Source organism: Zerene cesonia, chromosome 26 (assembly GCF_012273895.1).
Source record: "Zerene cesonia ecotype Mississippi chromosome 26, Zerene_cesonia_1.1, whole genome shotgun sequence".
NCBI classification, from domain to species: Eukaryota; Metazoa; Arthropoda; class Insecta; order Lepidoptera; family Pieridae; genus Zerene; species Zerene cesonia.
In genome coordinates this window covers 5,181,879-5,205,908 of record NC_052127.1, presented here as the reverse complement: position 1 = coordinate 5,205,908, position 24,030 = coordinate 5,181,879, and the positions used below count along the sequence as shown (strand labels likewise).

Below are 24,030 nucleotides of genomic sequence, written 5' to 3'. Positions count from 1 at the left end.
AATTGTTATTTAAATTTTAAGGCATAATACTCCATAAAAACAGTCCACGTTCAACATTTTATTTAGTTTAAATTACTCTATTCCATAACTTAATTTACTCTATGGTAGTTTATATTATGAGGGTATTAGTCAAGGATAATTTTCAATGTTTCTATAAAACCACATAAATCAACAATCAATCTAGATTATTCCGTTGTTTTGATGTAGTAATTAATAGTAAATCTATAATTAAAGTGTCCATGACTAATACTCCAATAGAATACTTTCATAATATGACTGATGTACTTTGTGCATTACATAACTGACACAGTTCAGTTACATAACAAATAACAAAAAAAAAATGGAAAATAATGATCCCTTCTGATATTATACATGTGAAAATAACTCTGTTTGTCTGTCTACCTCTTTTTTAAAACCACTGAACCGGTTAGGTTGATATTTAGTGCAAATATAGTCTGTTCCCACGAAAGGATAGGATAGGACTGGATGGAAACGACTATAAAACAATAAATGGAATTACAAAAAAATCATCGAAATTAAAAAATAATTATTTCCATACAAATTAGTAACTACAAACATGGAAATAAAATTGTCTTTACTTATAATTAATTCACTAACAGACGTTTCTTTTCATGATCTTTCTGGCCAAACTATTTGATACACTTAATTGATTTTCGCTATATAGAATACGAACGTACGTCATAACGTATAGTATAATTATTGTTCTATTACCGTCTCCACAGGCAAACTTTTTCCATGTTTCACATATACAAACCTTTTTCAACCAAAAACACAAAAAAAGCCAAAAAGGACTTAATTACCAATGTCCGTTACAAATACCTCCGATCAATCAGACTAAAGTTTAAATATTTATAAGGCTCAGTAAGCTAACAAGGCCCATACATCGTCAGCTATTGTACTGGGATTTGATAAATCGACCCGTTTCCGCCTGTCGCGATACCAAATAGATGTATGGCCACGTTAAATGGAGTTCATTTTTAACGGTTATGTGAAGAACCTACTGCGGATAGCTGACCGTGGGAGCTTTCACGTGATATGAGATATGGAGAAAAAACATTGTGGTAAGCGACGAGGAAAATGAAAATTACTGATTTTTTTAACGTATTTACTTCACTACTTTGATATATTGATTGTGAGGGTGTGGCGATCCTAATTCGCAAAAATGTGTTTTATGATGAAAAATAAGGTTATCTCATTTCGTTGTTCACGTATTAAGTAAATGTACTTATAGGTACATTAATTCATCGATAAACCGTGTTTGAAGAGTCGGATAAAATGATTGTATTAAACATTACAACTAATACTAAAATATCCCTTTCTACGTTTGTAATTTTCTTGTATTTTATAAAATTTCTAAGGACTGCTTGTAGTCCTATGGATTATAAGTCCATTACATACATTCCTTCTCATGAATAACAAGTAAGGCAATCTTTTAAGAAACAAAAAAAATCTTTTATATATTTAAACACACACATGCATCTCTAAAATCATGTTATCAAACTAATAAATATATTAATATAATAACTATCAAAAAAAGACAAAAAAAAATTACTTCTGGCGTTAAATTCCCACACAGACATCGTCAGTTTTGTAGAAAAGTATTTAATTCCAAATGAGATTTCAATATGAAGAAAAGAAGAGAGAGAAGAAGATTATGAACAAAATATACGCTTTCAACAACCACAATTACCAGGGCAGCATGACACCAGAGCAAATTGCGATATTATTATTTCTCGTACGCACTCAAACATGACCCTTGCGACAATTTAGGCGGCACATTACATCGAACACGATACTTAATACAAATTTTATGAATACGCACGTACTTCGTTACATCGTTAGGTTTTATGTTAACTGTTACTCTCTTGCTATAACCTTTGGCTTTATCCCCACCCGTATATACTTTAAATTAAGTACTTACTTGATTTTAAAACCCGATAGATTCATTATTTTTCCCGAAGTTTCCCATACATTTAAACCATGTTTTGTGTCTTGATGGTGATTCAATAATAACCTCCGAATATTTCGGTTAACATATTGATTTTTTCTAGAATTCAGATGACGATGATCTAGAATCTAGATCATCATCATCAGCCAGTACGAGTTCCACCGCAAGGACATGTGCCTCCTATTCAGGCCTACGTATAATCCACACGCTGGCCAATTGCGGGTTGGCAGATGTCACATGTCGTCGTACTTTTACTTCTTGGACGTGTCGGGTTCCTTACGATGTATTCCTTCACAAGTTCGAGCAGTAGTGATATAGATAGTGTGCAGATAAATTAAAAAATCTATTAGTTTCTCGTCTCGATCCCCCGGCTCCGGCTTTTTCGAATTAAGTACGTGGTTCTTACCTCTGAGCTACCTCTGCGTTTACTAGAAGTCTCGCAGTATTTATGTATAAATATTAATGTAATTTACTATCAAATAATGATTATAATATGTTGGCATTATGTCAGCATGTATTAGTAAACTTTAAATACGAATAGTCTAGCTAGAGCCTCAAAATGTTTGTTTTCCCAAGACTTTCAAATTCTATTGAATTCATGATTTTGATGAAAAATTTCTCAGAATATCGTGACCCCAATTAATGAAAACTTATCTTCACACTCGAGAAATTCCTTTGTTCCTTAGCAGAGGCCACAGAGAGTGGTTTAATTGTCGGAAATAGGATGCAACGTTGTTAAATGCGTAATAAATTTGTGATAATTGTTGCTTGTAACTTAACTAGAAATATAGTTCACACGTTTGTTATATAAGCAATAAGAGCGATTTCTGATGATAGCAGTTTTTAAGAATTTAGTTTTAGTTTAGGAGACCTTTATTTATATTCAGAGGTTTGTCCGTTTTTAGTCGCTTCTGTGGTAACTATTATATTTTATGGGATTTTTTTTTTATAAAATGATACACTTAATTTTTAGTTTTATATCATCAAAATGCTTTCTTGAGACATTGACATTGATTTAAGCCATTTTTAAAGAATAGAAATAGTTGTAGTACGAGGCGTGATTCGAACCCGCATCATTTTGCCAAACCAACACAACGCGTAGCCTCTCGGCCACTCAGCCCACCTCAGCAATCGAGTTTCTTATACTCATTCGGTTTCGTATACCTAAGAGATAAGAGACACCCCACGTCATCTGTAAAGATGATTAAATAAAACAAAAATTCTCAAGCTGATACATGGCAATACTCAAAATGAGTGAAAAAAACAAAAACACAAGAAATGAAACACGACAATGTATATCATGTATGGACAACTGAATTCCTATAAACATCGTCTAAACGTCAGCGTTTGACACGAGTAACCATCGTCTTAAGAAAATAACAGTGGTAGTCATATGTTATAAGATTAGGTCTATTATTCACCACAAATAAAAAATATGGAACTTAACAAATATCCAATGTGTAGAGATTTTGATGAATACCTATATCTATTTGGTGAATGCGTATAGATACAATTATAAAACACATACCATACTTCCTGGTTACAAAATTTATAAATATTGTTTTTAAAAATCATAATAATTGAAAAGTAAGAATAGAGTAGTAATAAGGTTTAATGTTATGAAAGCGGAGCAACATTACAAATTAATACAATATAGCTATTATAATAGCGACGTGTCTACCTATTTACCACATTACAAAAGAAGGCTCTAATTATACTGGTTATTTTGATGGAATAATGTCTGTTTTCACAGCACGATTGGCAGCGCTGTAACGCTAAACTGCGGGACATGAACATCATAATAACAAACTGTTTCTTGTAACAAATGAGATACTCTGCAATGCAGATAAACAAATAATACCCGAAATTCCTTCAATCCTTGCCTAGTCTCTGGGTTATGAATAGTACGATAATTTACATCTTTAAAATGGCCGCTTTAAGTAGCAAAAGAAATTTAAAATGCCAGCTGGAACTGATGTTTTTTTTCTTGGTAAAGAGTATGTGAGAAATATCACTTGCTTCTCAGCCCATAAAATAAATAAATAATTTTTTCTTGATTACATTAAAAGAGAAAGTATTACACTATCAATTTTTACCGGAGTAAGCTTAATGATTTGAAAAGATTTTCTTTTATTTTACAAATCAAAATACAATATGAAAAGAAACAGCATCTGCAAAATCACGCGTATATTATTATGTATAATGTCAAATATGATCAATTGCCTAGGGTCTTTTAGGCCTTGATAATTTTCACATAAGCAGATATAGCAGGTGAGGGTTAAGGTGATTACGTTTCAACAAACAGGAATGATTAATGTCCCTTTTTTGGGAACGGTCGAGTTAACAATGGGCGAAGGGTTAATGGAAATTGTTTAAATAGTAAAAGCTGAATACAGCTAAATAGATTACTCGATTATTAATGTTTTCATATACGAATATTGAAACAAGATTAGAATGAACATAAGTTAATATTCGCATTAATTATGAAATCGTACATATTTTAAATAGTATTGCCAACTTAAATATAACTAAAAAAATATCGATTTTGGGCTTAAGTCTGAAATAAGGTCATAAAACTAAGATTATGGATTAGCGAATTTTTTCTGACCTAACGGTCTAACTGAAACTAACGGTCACGTAGATTTGACGATTCAAAGATAAATTCCTAATATTTTTTTGCGATCCGAAGCCAAAGTATGATTTTATCTTCAAAAGATTCGATTTTCTTCCTGTCTCTAATGACTTAATGCTTCGGTCATCAACAACAGTTCTAATGATAGAAGACATAATGCGATAAAATTACATTTGTCCAAAGACATATAACTTAAAAACCATATATAATTCGTAACATCTGTATTGTTATATGAATATCACTATAACTATATCTACAGTAAACTCTCGTTTATCCGAAACTAGGTATTGCCCGCAGCTTCGCACGCGTTAAATTCAGAGTAGTTTAGTAGATGTTATTATACATATAATCTTCCTCTTGAATCACTCTATCTATTTAAAAAAAATCATTAAAATATAATAATAAACTTCCTTGTATGGCAGCGAAAAAAGAACAGGATTTTTATTTTATTATATAGAATAATGAATCCTGATGAAACGCGTGTGTGTATTGTACATTTAGAAATGAATGGCTTTTTAACGGATTTTTAACAATATTTATTCATTATATTTTTACCCGACCGACGTTTTGAAAGCGAGCGTGGTCTCGGGGGAGACTGTCTTTAGTCTTTCTAATATAAAGAATGAATCACGTTTAAAATCCGTTAAAAGTCTTTAAATTCTATATAATCTAACCATGCTTAAAAAATAAGATTCACTATTTTACTTATTTGATAAATTTAAATATGCAGAACCATTATCAGCCGATTCTCGCCCAACAATGTCACCAAAAGTACCAGGAAAACATAACAGTAAAAGACTCATTGACTTAATAGCCTCTCTCGAGCGCTAATAGTCTGTTATCTGAACAAGTGCCCTTTATCAGCCTTATGCGTTATTGGGTCAGGACGTAAGTAGGTTTATGGCTATCTTATCCGGGCTTACTGACGTATAAAATGCACTATGTTATGATCTTACTATAAATAAAAAATCCGGACTACCTATTAATTAATAGTCCGTAATGCGTTATTATAATTGTTTATGCAATTCCAAAAAAATCCACGTAACCTACAAGTTAGTAAGTACAGTTTGTATAACTATAATAAAGATAAATATGATTTATTTTATGGTGTCAAAGGTAATTACAATAATGTTTAAAACTTTTGGACTTCGGCAAAATGAATTTCTATGTCCCCTTGTCTTTATTTCTCTCTTTCGAATGTATTTATGTGGGACGCCGGGCGGGCCCCAACAAAATGGACGTATATTAAAGTGCAAGGAGGCGTTGAAGGCGCACTCAGCTGGTGATAAGCTTTGTAGAAATCTATGGAGAAGGCCTATGTCCTCCACTCGCTAGCAGAGTAAATCAATCCGTAATTTATCATTCAATAGTCGACTAATTACGGCAATTTTAATTTTTAATGAGTACGTCGTAAGTATGTGAGTTTAACATTTTCAAAACTTTCCTTTATTTATAATAAAAATACTAAACCTCTGTCAAATTGTCAGAATTTCAAATGAAAAAAAATCATCGAAATCCATTCACCCAGTCTAAAGTAACAAAACGTCAAATCAGGATAAATTAATACTTTTTTGGAGTCTGTTAAAAATCATTATTAAACATAAACTAGCTAAGTGTCTTGTCATCTTTGCTTCCAAAGCGTATCTTAGCATAGTATTCAAGGTTACTGGTTATGACTAAGCTGAAATAACGTTACATAAATGATGTTTTGACTAATGGCCTCCACCCTTCATTTCTATAGCAATTAGCAAAATCAATCAAACAGTTTTGCGTGAAAGAGCTAATATATTTACAATATATCGAGATTACGAGCCAACATATACAATATATCGAGATTACATTAGCTACAACAGCAGGATATTAGTAGAAGAAAGATTTAAACTACATTTCGAAGAAAACACACTGTCGCATCTCGTCAGGGCCCTTCTTTCAAACCGTCTCCATTATGTTGTCAATAAGAGTCTAAGTTTATAACTTCGCCGAGTCACGCGACGCTTTTATGTTCTTAAAACAGCTACATTGTTGTTGACTAAACATTTCAGCTTGAACGAAAACACCACGTGTGCAGAGCTAAGAACATGCTGACCTTAAACTAAAAACATGTTTAGAATATACTACATATGTACATGTAATTAGATGTGAGCTTAGACGCTTCTCACGTTGTAATAATAAATACTTTTCCAAACTGCTTCAATAAAAATAGATAGAAATGAAAATAAGGAAACTTTAATAACATAATCATTTAGATTGTGTTGTTTCTTCTTATATATAGTATACGTATAATCCTAATTGGATAACAAGATGACATGAAGGTATTGTTTCATCACCGATCCTTGATTAGTATAAAGCGTTTGACTTGAATCTGTTCGTTTAAAGTTAGACAAAATTAAGTCAAAAAGAGTCACTCACATACAAACCTACAAACATACATATGAAGTTAATAATAAAGACGTGTTTGAGAGGTATAGGAGAATTGTAAAATACTTTGTTTAGTGAGTATCCGGTTTCTTTCACTATAAATCAATTATTATACTCAAGGATGATGGAAAATGAAGAAAAATATTAAATACAAAACATGAAAGGCACCAGCACTTAAAATTCGTAGCTAATATAGTATATATAGTATTTATAGTAGTATAGTTTCCTAATATAGTAGGAAAGATCCCGCAACTAGTCTCATTAAAAGGTGAATTATTTAGACTGTCTCTTTTCCACTCCACGTAGCGTAAATTAACACAAGATACATTAAATAAATTAAAACATAAATTTATGACAAAAGACCATAATGAAAGTTTGTTATATATCTTCGAAACATATACACACAGCTACAGAAAATATACGTCAACTCTAGAATAGAAGAGAAAATCATTCATTCCCATAAACAAGACAAAACATTAGATCAACACAGACAGGATTCTTTTAACTAAAAAGGACTAAATTATTATTACTCATAACATAAGACCTAATATCATATTATTTAGTTTCAAAAATAGCATAAACGTAATAACGCCACGCAATCTTATTACGTTTCTAAAGAAACAAATTACTATAATACAAATATAATATTACGAAATAACAGTGTAATACGAACATATTACGCGTACGGAATAAAACATGGCAGGGCATGGACATTATGGTGGGGAAAACTTTTTACAAAGGACGCCACGTCTGGGACCCTGCATTTTTTATGTCGCAAAATGTAAAGGAAATATTTCTGATTTGTTACTGGAAAACTGTAAATTCTTTATAACGCTTTGTAGGGCTTTAATATTTTAGTTTGCTGTTGTATTTTTATTTCGTAATTCCTCATAATATAAGAGCTTTTTTGAAGAGTTTTTTTGTGTTCTCAGGTTAATCGGAACATATGTATATAATACTTTTTAGTTTATGAAGTGTTATATAACTAAAAGTAGATACTATATTTTGATATTATAATAAAGGATATAATATTATATATAATAACTTATGCCTACAATTATAAATATAAAAGTAATCACTGTAATTTTAAATAATATATATCTATATTAACATACTTAACCGACGTACCCAATAACGGAGGAGGTTGTCAATTTGACTGTATTTTTATTTATTTATTTTTTGTTTTGTAACTTTATAACTGTGTGGGTTTTCAACTGATTAGCGTGATTATTTTTGTGTTTGATAGAAATCAGTTGTCATTTAGACTTGCTAAAGAATCTCTCCCTCAAGGACGTCGGGACCTAAATAATCGATATTTAAAGTAAATTCCTATTAGTGTAACTCACATGGCGGGTTTGAAATATTTTTTTTTTTTTTATTTTTGGACATATAGCTCTGATCATTTTTATTTGTTCTAGACGGATAAAAAAGAACATCTTGATATATTTTTCATTTACCGTGTTCAACCCATACAATTTCAATCAACGATAAATATAATTCCTAATAAAACAAACCATACTATTAGTATTCCAGTCAAACTCCAATCAAGCAAGTCTATTCATTCTTAGCTCTATGCCAAGGAAACAATGGCAGGCGCTATTTCCCTCACAACACACTACGATGCGGCTGTTACGTGCCCTGTGCTTGTGTGCGTGCGTGTATACGTGTGTAGCTGTAAGCGACGAGGATACAGGTGAAATTAGAGGTTTCTTTATGTATACGTATATAAATTTTAATTTTGAAACTTTGAATTGAGTATTATTTGAAAAATTAAATAATAATGGATGATTCTTTGCTTGGCTTAAAAGATATCGAACACAAAAGTTTGTGTGAGATCACACCTATGATCACAAATTCGTATAAATATATAATACAGAAAGTCAATTTTATGTATTTCAAAAGTTCACTGTAAATGATGGTAAACCACCATTAAATTATTTGAAATTATTGTAAACGCACACACAGAAGTATTTCGATATACATTTTATAATTCATCATCATCAGCCCATATATGTTCCCACTGCTGGGACACAGGCTTCCTATGAGGGTTTAGGCCATAATCCACCACGATGGCCAAGTGCGGGTTGGCAGATGTCACATGTCGTTGAACTTTTGATTCTTGGACATGCCGGTTTCCTCACGATGTTTTCCTTCACCGTTTTAAGCAGTGGTGATGTAATCCACATGTGCAGATAAATTGAAAAATCAATTTATTTCCTGCACGCTCCCCCGGTCTCGAACCTCGACTTATTGATTTTGAAGTCCGAGGTTCTCACCACTGAGCCACCACTGCTGCCACACATTTTATAATTATTTCTTATAAACTATATGGAATATCATAAAAACTGTAACTGTAAGTTATACGTAAAAGCAGATTAACTCCAAAACAATTTATTACATAGTATTTTCTTGTGTTTTATTTTACGCGAGTATTATACATTTAAAAATTAAAATCTTTTTAACGGATTTTAATCGCGATTTATTCATTATATTATTAACCCGACGTTTCGAACACTTTACAGCGAGCGTGGTCACGGGGAGACTGAGTCTTTTATTTCTAAACTATCTTGCTGCTAAAACTTCTTGGTGGCTATATTGAATGAATCGCGTTTAAAACCCGTTAAAAAGTTTTTAATTCCTACAATTTATTACTTCAATACAAATTATATAACAAGTTCATTTAATTCTATTGTTTTACGCTTTTCTGCATTGATTCTATGCTATTCAGATAAAATTTTTCCATTCACGTTAAAATAACTCAAGTACAAGTTTATTACCCGTTTTCTGGACCATTGGTGTTTACGGGACATAAAGCGTTGACGTCACCAGTGCTCTCAAATCAGACACACTGTTTATGCTAAAAGCTAAAAAACACTCGTAAATAAGTACCACAATCGTATACATTAAGCCCATTTAGGAATACCAATATTATTGGATTCAGTACTCTTGAATCAAATGATATAAATATGAATTTATAGTACAGGTTTTTGAGAAATTCTTTGGGTTGGTTCAGTTAATTTGGGTTAAAACTTGTATAAAAAAAAGAAAATAGAAAAAGTATTTTAAGGCAGGATTATTGGAAAATTTTGCTACAGCTGTAGGTAAGTAAAACTCAAGGCTCTCAATAGAAAATAATGACTGTTTTTCAAGCCTCAAAAACTCGCCAATTCGCAAATTTTCTTTCAAGAAATCGGTATTGCTGCAATACCAGGATAAAGAGTAATAGATACTGAATTGATAATGGTCTGTTTTTATCGAGGTAGTGGTAACCTCCGAAACTTCTGAGGCAATTTGAATCCGTAAGCACAAAATAGACTAGGTCTATTTGTCTGACCTGTTGCAGGTAATACAATAGCTGAATTTAATTTCAAAGAAAACTATTTCTATATGCTTATTTCATAATAACGAATATCTTGCTCTATAAGCATACACTAGTACGTACTTACTCTTCGATCACACGAGTATTTTACAAGAATAAACGTCAAACTTCATTTCAAAGACAATTTATTTATCTTCTGCTAATTTCCACTCAAATATCAACCATGAAACCAGTTAGCCCACGCTATACACAAATACATACAAGTAATCATTGTTTATTCAAGTGCGATACAAATATATGTTGGGTTCACTTTAATAATTTAATTCTCAGGTGAGCAGGACGATAGCGGCGAGAACAATGTAACAAAAACATACACACAGACAAGGGGTGAGTTGTCGAGATAATCGTATAATCCGCTTATAACTAAATGAGCGGTGAAACAAACCCTTGGGTTTAGTACAGACGTAGCAGAGCGTTTGAGCGGCAAAAAAATTATGATCTATTTAAATCTATATGTATACAATAATATTATAGAGAGATTTTTTGAGACTAATGATGGAGTGGAGCAGGGGAGCGTGCTCTCGCTTTAGCACGAAATGGGTCAGCGTGCACTGGAGCAATACCACTCCTAACAGAAGACCGGCATGAGAAATGGTAGCATGTCACTGTGTTTCGTACCCATGTCCTTTTCCGTACCCTTCCCAGTCCTTTCGTTATTCTTCTCGTCAATCCTTTCTTAATCCTATTCCAATTTGAAGTCGGCAATCCATTTGTAGAGGCGTAAGGTCTCCAATCGACCTTACGCCTTCCAAATGTTCATGGGCGGTAGTAGCGCTTACCATCAGGTGACCCACCAGCGCCATTACCGACGATGACATGAAAAAAATCAAAATCGACGGCTATGGTGCTTAAATATTTAATACACTTATGACGGAGGTACAGATACATAATCTATATAACTCAGATCGGATCGGATCTATAAGGGTTATTTATAATAACTTTCTTCTCTAGTATAACCCAGTATAGTGTTATGCTATCCGTGTTAAACTAACCAAACTTAAGCATCTTCCAGACGATCTTGAAGACAGCGAAGAGCAAATAGGCGCGGCTGTGACGCAAGTGTCCAAGCATCCTTATGCGGCATCTTTGTTAATGAACAATAGCTATGTTTGCAGCGCGGTTGTGCTCAACACCTACTGGCTATTGACGCTGTCCAAGTGTTTTAACCCGTGAGTATCTAAATACCATACTTGTATTGGGTCAATTATTTATACCATTGAACCTTTTATTGAGACATTGTTTTCATTGGGGTTGCTACAATAAATAGTAATGTTGAAAACATGTTTAGAAATCGCGGTTAGAAATATATGGCTCTGTAATACTGATGTACGAGTATCATTATGAAAGATAATAATATAAAATTATATAATGAGATTATTTATAAATTTTACATATTTATTTTGATCTTACAGAGGGTCCTATTGTTGGATTGAATGATGTATTGTTGTTATTGTGGACGTATTGTTTCTTTTTTTGTATTTTTTGCCTTTGATAATAATTATATTTAATAAATATATTTTTTGATTTTAGCTTAGATTACTGATCTAAGCGCGGAAAATTACGTTTTTCGAAGAAGACGAAAAACACTATTTCATTTCCTTCTATTCAAAAAAGCTTTTATCTAATAAGCTATACTTTTCCAAGATGCACTGTCATGGCACACACAAATATGTGTGTATTCGTGTATATTACTCATTTGTTTATGACATTATGTACGTGAAATAAACGTTTCTTTCTTCTATAAAACGACTCACATAAAAAAAACCTCACCTGCAAAATATAAGGTTCTATTTTAAATCCTTTGTAACGCCCACCTTTAATTAGGACCGCAATATTAAACTTTTCACGATTGGGTCCGGGTTACCCGGGAACCTGTTCCTTATGTTTATAACTCGGCTTTGTAATTACTGTGGTGAGAGCTCGACCGGGGAATGACATTTTACTGGAGAAATATTATATTTTTGTCATATCGTCGCAATATATGGACACAACATGTGACATAAGTCATTGTTTTAGACCCGATATATTATCAATTGAAACTCAAACATTTATTTATTCAATTAGACTTCTTGTAAAAGCAATTTTGTTATCCATAATTACCCACATCCATCCCTACTATTATTATAAATGTGACTATAACACTGTCTGTTCTTCACGCCTGAATCACTGAACCGATTTAAATGAAATTTAGTACAAAGATTGCGACCTAGAAAGGATATGGGATAGTTCTTGGAAATCCTACGGAATCGGGAATTATACGGGGAAATAAAGACTATATATATGACTTTGGCTATGTGGGCGAAGCTGGGGGCGGAAAGCTAGTTATAAATAATTATTCATGCGAGCGTATAAAATCTATTTAACACTAGCTTCCCGCCTGCAGCTTCGCCCGTCTACTTATTGTTCTTACCTTTTAAACCTTCCCTGGACTATTCAGACCATTCCATTCTTGAGTTGTAGCAAGACTAACGAACAGCAATTGAGTTTTATATATAAAAGGATAAACAATATTGAAACATAGAACAAATATTTTGTCTCATAAAAATCAAAATTGTAATGAAATTTTATAATATCAATATTATAAGTATAGCTAACAAATACTTATACGCTGCTAGTTTAAAAATTTCAAGTAAGCACAAGATCCCTTGATCGTTTAAAAACCGAGCTCTCTATGACCTAAAGCCCTGAGTCAGGGTCGAGAGCCAGACCTCTTCAGCCTGGCTTATCGACAGAGCTGTTGCATAACATATTAAATGCTTAAACTTTTAATTAAATGTTATTAAGTTGGAACTAAGCGGTGTCTGTGTAATTTAAATATTAATATCTGAGTATACTTCTTTCTTATTTATACTATAGCTTGCTTTTGCCCGCGGCTTCGCACGCGTTAAATTCGGAGTAGGTTAATAGATGTTATTATACACTTTACCTTCCTCTTATATCACTGCATCTATTAAAAAAAACCCTACCAAAATCCGTTGCGCAGGTTTAAAGATTTAAATTTAATAGGGACAGGGACAAACATGGAAAGCAACTTTGTTTTATACCTTCTAGTGAAAATGGCATTGCTATTAATCCGCATAATAGTTTATATTTTATTTGTTGAATGTACGCGTGTGTGTTTGTCTGTATATCCAATGAAAATACTTGCCTCTTCTCTTCAAAAATGTATTAACACAAATGCGTGTAATAACTTTCATTAAAATTATTATGTTAAATTTGAATAAGCTTTAGACAACTTGTAGATAGCTTTAACAGTCATTCAGTTCGATTCCCTTTATATCTCGACCATTATACAGAGACCCTCGTCACAACCAACATTGAATGCGCGATCTGTGTCATTGTCGAATGGTCGTGTCCTTTCATAGCCAGGACCCACTTCATGCTTTTACATATTTTACAATGAACGTTACATTTTTGCTTCAATTCAATATTATGTACGGTCAGCAAGCAAATTTGATTGACGTTTGACATGCTTTTTGCATAAAATCTAAAATCTAAATACATTAAATTATATTACTCCTATCAATATATTTGAAATTGTTTTCCAATAGGAATATGTATTTGCTATCACTGAAGCAGTAGCATTAATATATTTTCTACTGAAATTTTAAACTTTATTGTATGGCTCAATACGTGTGACGTCATCTTATTTAGTCAAAGCTTTCAGGCTTCTCCACGTAACGATTTCCCCCTAGTAACCTACTACTAGTCTACCTATCATTCTGTCAAACTGTCCATCACAGGCACCTTTTGAACCCTATAAAAGTCCGTTATAACAAAAAAAAGGCCTTCTGTAAAATATTTTAGAGGCTTCAGTGTTTTTCTTATACCTTTGAAACTCGGTTTCAAAGAAAAATACTGTAAGGCCTCTCGTCTTTTTGTTTCAATAAGAAACATAATAACAAACTGTGAAACAACATTATAACAATGGCATTCCATTCTAGAGTCGTAATATCGTCATATGTGAGCCACAAACATCTAGGGAATTACACCATACGCTCCGGCAGTAACTATAACAGCAAAGGCGGAAATATCTCGAAGGTACGTATTGTTTCATGCAAAAATGTATTATTGTATTCAAATGGAAAGACTGAATTCCAATATGTTTATTTAACTGGTGAGTAGTATAATGTCTAACTATCTCGTGGATTGTCTTTTTAATTTTTTGTTTTTTTAATCGTTTTCTTTCGACCTTCTTTATGTTGACCTTTCTGGTAGCCAACACCAGTAATACTAAGGTATGGGTGTTGTCTATGGGCGGTGCATTTATCATCTTCTCTCGACTGGCTTGCTTAATAACATTGGAAAAAATAATGAAAAAAAAATCAATTACGAGCATAAGCACTCAAAACTAATGGCATAAAAACTGAAAGATTTAAAATGTAATAATATTGAATTCTTTAATTTTAAATATTTATTTGGTTTTAAATAGAAACCCAAGAATATTAGGTAGATATAATTGATACGAAGATTTCTCGTATAGCCTACTCGCTTCTATAATAAATTTTCATCTCAGCTACATATATTTTGAGACATCCACACACATTTTGCCAAGCATAAAAAGGTTTTCAACGGCATCATAAATATTGATCAAAATGTTCCAGATAAAAATGCTGATAAACAACTTCGATTTCAAAGTGTCAGCTGTCAAATTGGCGTCACCCCTGCTGTTCGGCAGCAGGGTGAGTGCTGTCAACTTGCCAAGTGCAGATGACGACGAGGCTCTGGGATACCTTGCTTCAATCCTGGCTTGGACACCGTCGGGAGTGAGTTTTTCTTGGTCTGCACTTATAGTACTATGCGAAATGAGAAATTTTGAAAGAATAGAAAAAAATTCTCGTAATTGATCATTCTCAAATGGCATAGAAAACCTAATACAAATTGATAAATAATATAGTTATGATAGATATAAAGGTCAAGTAATATAGAGAACCCCGGCAGTGTTTATAGAAAAAACAACAAATTATATGAGCTCCATTGACGTACAATTACGAAATACCGAGTTGTAATGTAAGTCCAAACAAATAGCATCGAAGAAATAAATAGAAATGTCATCAACAGATGTTTTTCGGGAGAAACACAATACAAAACCTGGTAACGTCAGATCCCATTGATGGACGTCATGCCACTATGAATAAGCCGTATTCTCAATCTGATATAGACGTTAATAAAACCGAGCATACCAAACCTTTCTTGCCGTAAATCCGCTATTTTACAATGGTCATAAAATGTCCATATGAACGTCAAATACAGGAGGCGGGGGAATATAATGCGCAAGGAATCAGGTCTTATATGAGTTTTGGTATTATTGTACATTTTAAATATATAGCACTGAAGTCTAGTGTTCAAAAGCGAGTGTGAAGCTTAGAACAAAGGTATAGAAAGTTTTTAAAAAAAGGTTTTAATGTGGGAGTCGAGCACGCTACGACACGGATTGGACATCACATATCATTCTGAGCTAAGATGTTTAAATTTTTAATTAAAACGTATTAAAAACCGAGCGATATATAGAATGACATAATTATTAAAATATAACGCTACGTTTTGAATTAAAACGATATGTGGTTTCTTTAAGTACCATTAAATTTCGAAGGTTCCACTAACAATTATAACAAAGACGTCACGACAATTTATTTCAGCACATACGTGTGGTAAATGCGCCAGTTATAGACTCTGCAATCTGTCAGCCGACCACGAAGCTGCTACCAGGGCATTATATCTGTGTAGGAGGTGTACAAGATCCTAACCGCCATTTTTGTCGGGTATGTAATGCATTTATATTAATAACTCTTTGAGCAAGTTGTTACATTTTTCATTTTTGAACGAAGAAATTTTTTCTCTCTACGATTTACAATGAACAAATTGAAAAACGGCTGTGTCTAAAAACGATATATTTTAAACATATACTCATATGATGTGGTACAAGTTGGGTAACCTAATAAGATTTCTTAAGTTTCTTTTTTTTTTATGTCATAGCGGGCAGCTGAGCTGATGGTTCGCCTGATGGTAAGCGATCACCACCGCCCATAAACATTCGCAAAGGTGTGAATGCACTGCCCGCTTTTATGGAGTAAGGGAAAAGGAAAGGATTAACGACTGGAAAGAAGGAATGAACTAGGACGGGTGAGGAAAAGGAAACGGGCCTCCGGTTCTGTTCCTAGTTTTATAATAAGATATATAATGGTGTCCCTCTCAAGTTGTACATAGGATGAGCAAAAAGGTGACGATACGACGTGACGTCTGCATCCTAAATTAGCCTCTCATTGCTCTCATCGTTTGTAAGGCAAAAACGAAAATATCCCAACCAATAAATGTAAGGTACGCCTAAAGCGAATAGTGAACACGCAAGAATTAATATCAATCAAAATCCAAACATTATGAGAGATCCGTTTTCGCTGCGTCAGCGGTATCTTCGTACGCTGTATGAAAGCTAACAACTCCTAAAATTTAATATCTGATGTGTAAAGAGCACGTAATCCATGATATTTGCTCCTGGAAAATGCTTTTATAAGGTATTAGTACGGTTTGATTTTATGATTTTACGTGTAAGCTATTTATATACGATTTTGTGATTGGAATTTCTTTAAGTTATACATTTTCTTAGTCATTACATATTTGCCTTAAATGTAATGAAAAATCCGTATAAAGCCGTGAAGATTTTTCTATATTACCTATATTTAAAAAAGAGAGAGATGTTAAATTTATTCTCTAATGTATAAAGTAGAAATCGCACAAAATCTTATTCCAAAAATAGATACATCCATAATGTGACCTATAAATTCGATTAATTCCAATTCCAGTGTTTAATGTAATATATCACTATAATAAATGCCTTGCAAACAAGGAAACAAAAACACATTCTTATTTTTTACTATTATTTGTTAACGTCATTTCGCTAAGGAAAATTCGCCTAATGCCTCTATCACGTCGTATAAAACATTAAAGCGATAATAAATCATTATAACAAAAGACAAAATGCGTAATGAAATATTTCCCATCCACAGAAGGACAACGGCGGCGCCGTCATACAAAACAACACTTTAATAGCTGTATCCGCTTTCCTCCACACCTGCGCCCTCTATACAAAAACACACGCCTTCCCGAAAAGCGCTAGTTTCGCTAGATGGCTCGACAGCGTTATATGGGACGAAAACAATCGACCAACGACCACTACTGACTTTCCCACAACGCAGACTACCCTAATAACAAACGCAACAGAAACGGTTGACAGAAGCCCATACTTCGGCGATCCAAGAAAATTCATGTTAACGCTACCCTATGATCCCGTAAATGTTCCATTGGAACCAGCGGAAGATAACTCAGTGATACCAAGAATGAGTCTGTACGAATCTTACCTGCACAACTTGGCGATGGCAAGGTCGTCGACGCCGCAATCTTCGACATTGATGGATGATAAGAAGAAGTGGTTTGACAAGTTCGGCAAAACGCTGCTAATGAAGCAGATGTATCCGAAGAAATATGAATATGATTATAATTAACGTAAAACGTAATCACTAATAACTTTCAATATTTATTACTAAATTTAATAATCAAAAGCTTCATTCTATGTACTATCATATATCTATAATTCAAATATGTTATGTTTGGATTTTATTTGTTTTAATTTTCTCTCATCTATTCAATCATCTGTTGCGGATTATATATCTGTTAATAAACTCCATTGCCACCTATCTCAATAAACGTTAGTACTATATGTAATAAGATTATCAGTCAGACACTTCCTCATTTATACATATAAAATTAATAGTGGTACAAGCCAACATACAGAAGCACTGTCTTACAGGAAGTCTCAACGCTCACGAAACTTTGCAACTCAACAAATAAAGTCCCTACCTAACCTCACAAGTTGTTTTTAATTAATTTCCTTGCGTTCGCTTTGCTTACGAATATAATTTACAAATTGATTAAACTCATCCTAAACGACACTCATCTGTTTACTTTGAATTATTCGCTGAGTCATAAGACAATTTACATCGCTTTAGGCGCTTACTGTACCCCTGACATTTGGTTTCTTTTTCTGGCTTTTATTTGAATAGCATCTGTACATACCACACTTAGTAAAATACATATATTTTATAGAAGATTGATGTAATATTTCGCAATAGTAATAGAAAATTATCAAATCAGCCATGGCCTATGTTCGAATAAGTATCTGTAAGAATTACTACTCTTCTATACAGAATTAGCAAATTTCATGCCAGTTAAGGTAAATATAGTTTAAGAATGAATACGAACTTATTAATTTTTCTTCTTACCCTTAAATGTTTCAAATGTTTTTAAACTACATCCAATGCTATACTAATGCGTTTGAATTTAAATGCATAAGAAAAAAAGATGATATAAATTATTTTATGCTTCGGCGTTAGTTCGTATTCCATTGCCTAGTGATTTCAACTTATTAACGCCTGTGGGCATTTTGCCTTTCGAGTCCTTGGAGAACTCAGTATCAATTTGGATCATGATGATCAGCCAATATATGGTCCCACTGTTGGGACACAGGCCTCCTATGAGGGCCATAATCCACCACGCTGGCCAAGTGCGGGTTGGCAGATGTCACATGTCGTCGAACTTTTGGTTCTTGGACTTGCCGGTTTCCTCACGAAGTTTTCCTTCACCGTTTTCAGCAGTGGCAGCAGTCACATATGCGCAGATAAATTGAAAAATCAATTTATTTCCCGCACGCTCGCCTGGTCTCGAACCCCGACTTGTTGAATGTCCGAGGTCCTCACCACTGAGCCACCACTGCTTTTAAATCAATTTGGACAACTAATTGAAATTTCGATACAATAATCCAGCGAGGCGAAATGTGTTGGATATTTCAGAATTTAGTTTCCAAGCCACGTGGCGGATTTATAACATTAATATTAATTTTATAATCTGACCTAAATCTAAAATACTAAATACAATTTCCTCCCTTTATACCGTTGCCATTAGTTTAGAGGCAAGAGTAGATTAGAAATAAGTGATTAATTTTTCAACGTATGTTACGCAATATTTCCTTAATATTTCTATTATTGGGAGTAGTCATTCATATATTGTTTTTAATATGAATGTGGGTATAATGATATGTATAATTTACTTTGAGACCTGGATTTAATCATATACAATCATAGAATATAAGTATTTATTTATTTTAACACTTTTATTACACATTATAGAAAAACAGAAAATTTAAACAATAGTTAAAGATAATGTATAACGGGGCGGCCTTATCACTTTAGAGTGATTACTTCCAGGCAACCCCTGTAAAGTAGTTTTATGGTATAGTAACAGAAATTGATTTGTTTATTAAAATAATTTGGCCATCCATTGTTCCTAAAATACACAAGATATAATGTGTGGTGTGATGTTGTACTAACATACTTTATATATTTAGAAATTAAAGAATTTTTAACGGATTTTAAACGTGATTTATTCATTATATTAATGTCTCCCCGTGACCACGCTCGCTGTAAAGTGTTCGTCGGGTTATTAATATTATGAATAAATCGCGTTTAAAATCCGTTAAAAATACATTAATTTCTAAATATAATACTCACGTAAAAAACACAAAAAATACAATACTTTATATCATTAAACTTATTTCTCAGTTAAAGGACGAATGTTGCTAGAATTATCAACGCTATCAAATGTCTTGAGGTTTGACGTTTCTCGTTTCAACAAGGTGGGTAGATGAATAGGTAATTGCGCCCTAATTGCGCCCTATCAAGCTATTTTTAATCCTTGTTTCAGACTGCTTGCTGTGGGAATTTCATACTTGACATAATCAAACTTCTATGAATTTGTTTTAGATGTATTTCTCACTCTTTTAATTTCTTTTTAACCTGTACGGTGAGTGGGGGAGCCGGAGGTCTATTTCCTTCTCCTAGCCCTTCCCAGTCCATTCCTTCTTTCCAGTCATCAATCCTTTTCTTATCCCTTATTCCTTAAAAGTGGGCCGCGCATTCTCAAAGGTGCCTGAGCCTCTGCGAATGTTCATGGGCGGTGGTGATCGTTTACCTTCAGGCGAACCACCAGCTCAGTTGCCCACTTTGACACAAAAAAAAAACCTGACGTATGTGGATTGAGCCTGATATTTTATCATAAATTTTAGAGTGCGCTAGTTTCCACTTGGTGTTATAATGTTACTGTGTTATTTAATTAAATAAGATAAAGATAAAAATATTCTATATCTACGATTGAACACATAAAATTTGCCGTCCTTGAAGAAACTCGTCTGTTGATCAATAATTAACATAAAGTATTGGTTTACGCCAAATTAGGCAACATTTAACAACCTATCTATCTATTCTTGTGTCGCCTAAACACATCCCAAGGACACATGAGCTCAGTACCTGTAAATAATGTGGTGTCACTCAAATAAACACGATCGCATCGGATACGTTCCGATTGGTAGCGCCGTGACAAAGCACCGAAACGATTAGCTCAACAAAAGGTTGTTTCAATCAATATACGATTCACTTTGATATGGAATCTGTATGCTGATACTGAAGTATATGAGGGTGCCTAGTGTCGTTAGCTACCACATTATGAACTAGTAGACTCGATTACAAACGGTTATCTGAATTAGCAAATAGCAGCGAATGATTTCCGATGCTTTTATTCATTTAATATTATACACATTTAAAACTAAATTGCTATATATTAGAAATTTTGCAAGAATAGAAAAAATTTGATCACGAGGCAGGATTCGAACCTGCGTATCTTGCCTAACCGTAGCAACGCCTAGCCTCTCGGCCACCCGTGATCCTGCCACAGTAATCGAATTTCTTCTATTCTTTCGGTTTCATGTGCCTAAGGGGCACCCCGCGCCATCTATGGAGATGATTAAGAACCATCACAACCAATACGAAACATTATTTCAATGATTACAATATTGTACCGATGGAACGCGGCCTTTGTTAAATTTAATTTTTAGTTTTATAGCATTGAAATGCTTTATAAATTAGAAATTTTGAAAGGATATTGCTATTATATTATTTTAAAACTGTAGTTCAAAAGTGCTATAAGAAATTTAAGTGAATAAATGAATGCTGGAGTTTGAGTTCATAAAGGAAAGTCCTGTCGGTAACACTATTTGCAACTCAAGAACGGCTGAGCCAATTTGGATGAAATTTATATTGTTTTTTTATAAATGGTAATCGAAAATTACCCTGAAATATTAAAAAAAATTAAAGCAATGAAATAAAGGTCGTCGTTAGGTCTTAACCCAATTCCGTGAGCCACGTTGTAGATATTATCTTGTTACGAACTACGGTACAAATGGTTAATCGTGATTAATTATACGTTATCTACATTAAAATAGAAATTTCGGTAATCAATATTAATGTGTAGATATTTCTCTTAGTTAATAAGCCAAACCTTATCTATAAAACCTGTTTCGAAAAAAAAACAATATTAGCTCTGAATTTTGCTTCCAATAGCGTTAGAAAAACTAATACTACAAAGAAGATAAAAAATCATACTACCATTAGCTGCATTCTCTATGAGATATACTTTGTGTAAGGAAATTTCGTTTAAATTTAAGTTAATAAAATCGTTTTTGTCTCGACTGTAGGATATAATAAGACCAGATCCTACTAATTTTTCACGCGAAAGCAGCTTAGAGTATCTGTATGGATACAAAAATAGATTATAATCTTATATGGTACCACGCGAGTGACGCCGCGGATTAAAGCTAGTATCGTACCATATTTGTTAAGTTGTGGCACGAATTAGTAATACCCTAACAATAAAATTTTCTGTTAAAATTTCTAACAGTATAAACTGAAAGATAAATTAGTATATCTATTTACCACATACCAAATCCAGATAGACTGACCTAAAATAACAATGGCTTGTATAGAGCCGACATAAGCGAAGAAGCGGGCTAAAGCTTATACAAATATTAGAAAATTACTCATATATATTAATGGCAATTATGAAACATTTATACAGAAGCCTATATTAACATTACCTCCAGGGAGTGTCGAAGTTATTAAGCTAAATTGGGAGTTACATGGACTGGAAGTTTGCGACTATTACCTCTATATTCATTCGTAATCGATCTGTGAATTATGTTAGAACCTACATAATTACCACGTGCATTGATGAGAAATTTTGAAAGAATAGAAAAAAATTGATCACGAGGCGGGATTCAAACCCGCGTTTTTTGCCAAAAATTGGCAACGCCTAGCCCCTCGGCCACCCGTGATCCCGCCACAGAAATCGAATTTCTTCTACGCTTTCGGTTTTATGTGCTTAAGGGGCACCCCACGCGATCTATTGAGAAGATTAAGAACCATCGAACCCCATACATTGTTTTTTTGTTTATCATCGCATATTGATAACACCACCACTGCTCGAAACGGTGAAGGAAAGCATCGTGAGGAAATTGGCATGTCAAAGAATCAAAAGTTCGACCACCTGTGACATCTGCTAACCCGCACTAGGCCAACGTGATGGATTATGGCACAAACTCTCATAGGAGGTCTGTGTCTTAGCAGTGGGAACATATATGGCTCACGAGGATGATGATGATATCTGGGAATTGATTGATGGTACGCGAATGTATCTCTGTCTATCAGTTGGCCTGTTTGTTCTTCACGCCTAAACCACTGAACTGATTTGGATGGAAGAAAGGCATAGGTATTATTATGGAAATCCCACTTCAACAGTAACTATACAACTTCGACTACACGAGCGAAGCCACGCGCGTTAAGCCAGTCCACAACAAATACTAAATATACATAGAAATACACCCATAAACTCAAAACATCGCCATGTAAATGCATGAGAAATAAACTTGAAATATGATTTTCCATATTGTTAACAAGATTTCGTCTACACAAATATCCATCGTAAATATGTTCGGAACGAAACACGTTCCAAAGACCTCAGCATGTATAGACACTTCACGTAGTCGACTAGAAAGAGATTTGTGAAATACAAGCTCTTGTCGACGGCTTTACTTGCACTTATTTTAATTTTTATTTTTTTTATATCACAGTCGGCCGACAGTTTGACCGCCTCCTTGGTACAGTGGTTATTGCGTGAGCGTAGAATCGAGAGGTCCTCGGTTCAATTCCCGGTGGGGACGCACAAAAAAAAATGTCTCGGTCTGGAAGGACACAGAAGGCTGATCACCTACTTGTCCCTAAAAGAAAATCGATCAGTGAAACAGATGTACGTCATCTGCCCCATACCCCACTAGGGGGGAACCGGGACTTCACTTATGTCACAGTCAGCAATAGAGCTGGTGGGACGCCTGATGGTAAGCGTTACCACTGCCCATGAACATTTGGAGAGACGTAAGGTTCATTGCAGACCTTACACCTCTACAAATGGATTGCCGACTTTAAATTGGGAAGGGATTAAGAAAGTATTGGCGAGAGGAATGAAGGAAAGGACTGGGAAGGGTAATGAAAAGGATATGGGCCTCCAGCTCCATTCCAGCATTCTGCTGTGTTTTGTTTGGTGTGAGCTGGCCAAATTCGTTCCGAAACTTATATTTGTTACGAAGCTTCTTTCCATGAAAGATGTATTGGGTATCTGTTTATAGTGTTTGGGGCCAAATTGGTAACAAAACACGTGGCTTGATGCAATCACTTTTATTGTCCGTAGCAAACTGAC

At 33.8% G+C, this 24,030-nt stretch overlaps 1 protein-coding gene across 2 annotated transcripts in view; it reads right to left on the bottom strand.

Moving 5' to 3' along the window:
• The window catches only part of LOC119837125 (inactive dipeptidyl peptidase 10), a 129,337-nt gene that overhangs the window by 61,861 nt on the left and 43,446 nt on the right, over window positions 1-24,030 (bottom strand). The gene's annotated exons all lie outside the window — the stretch shown is intronic.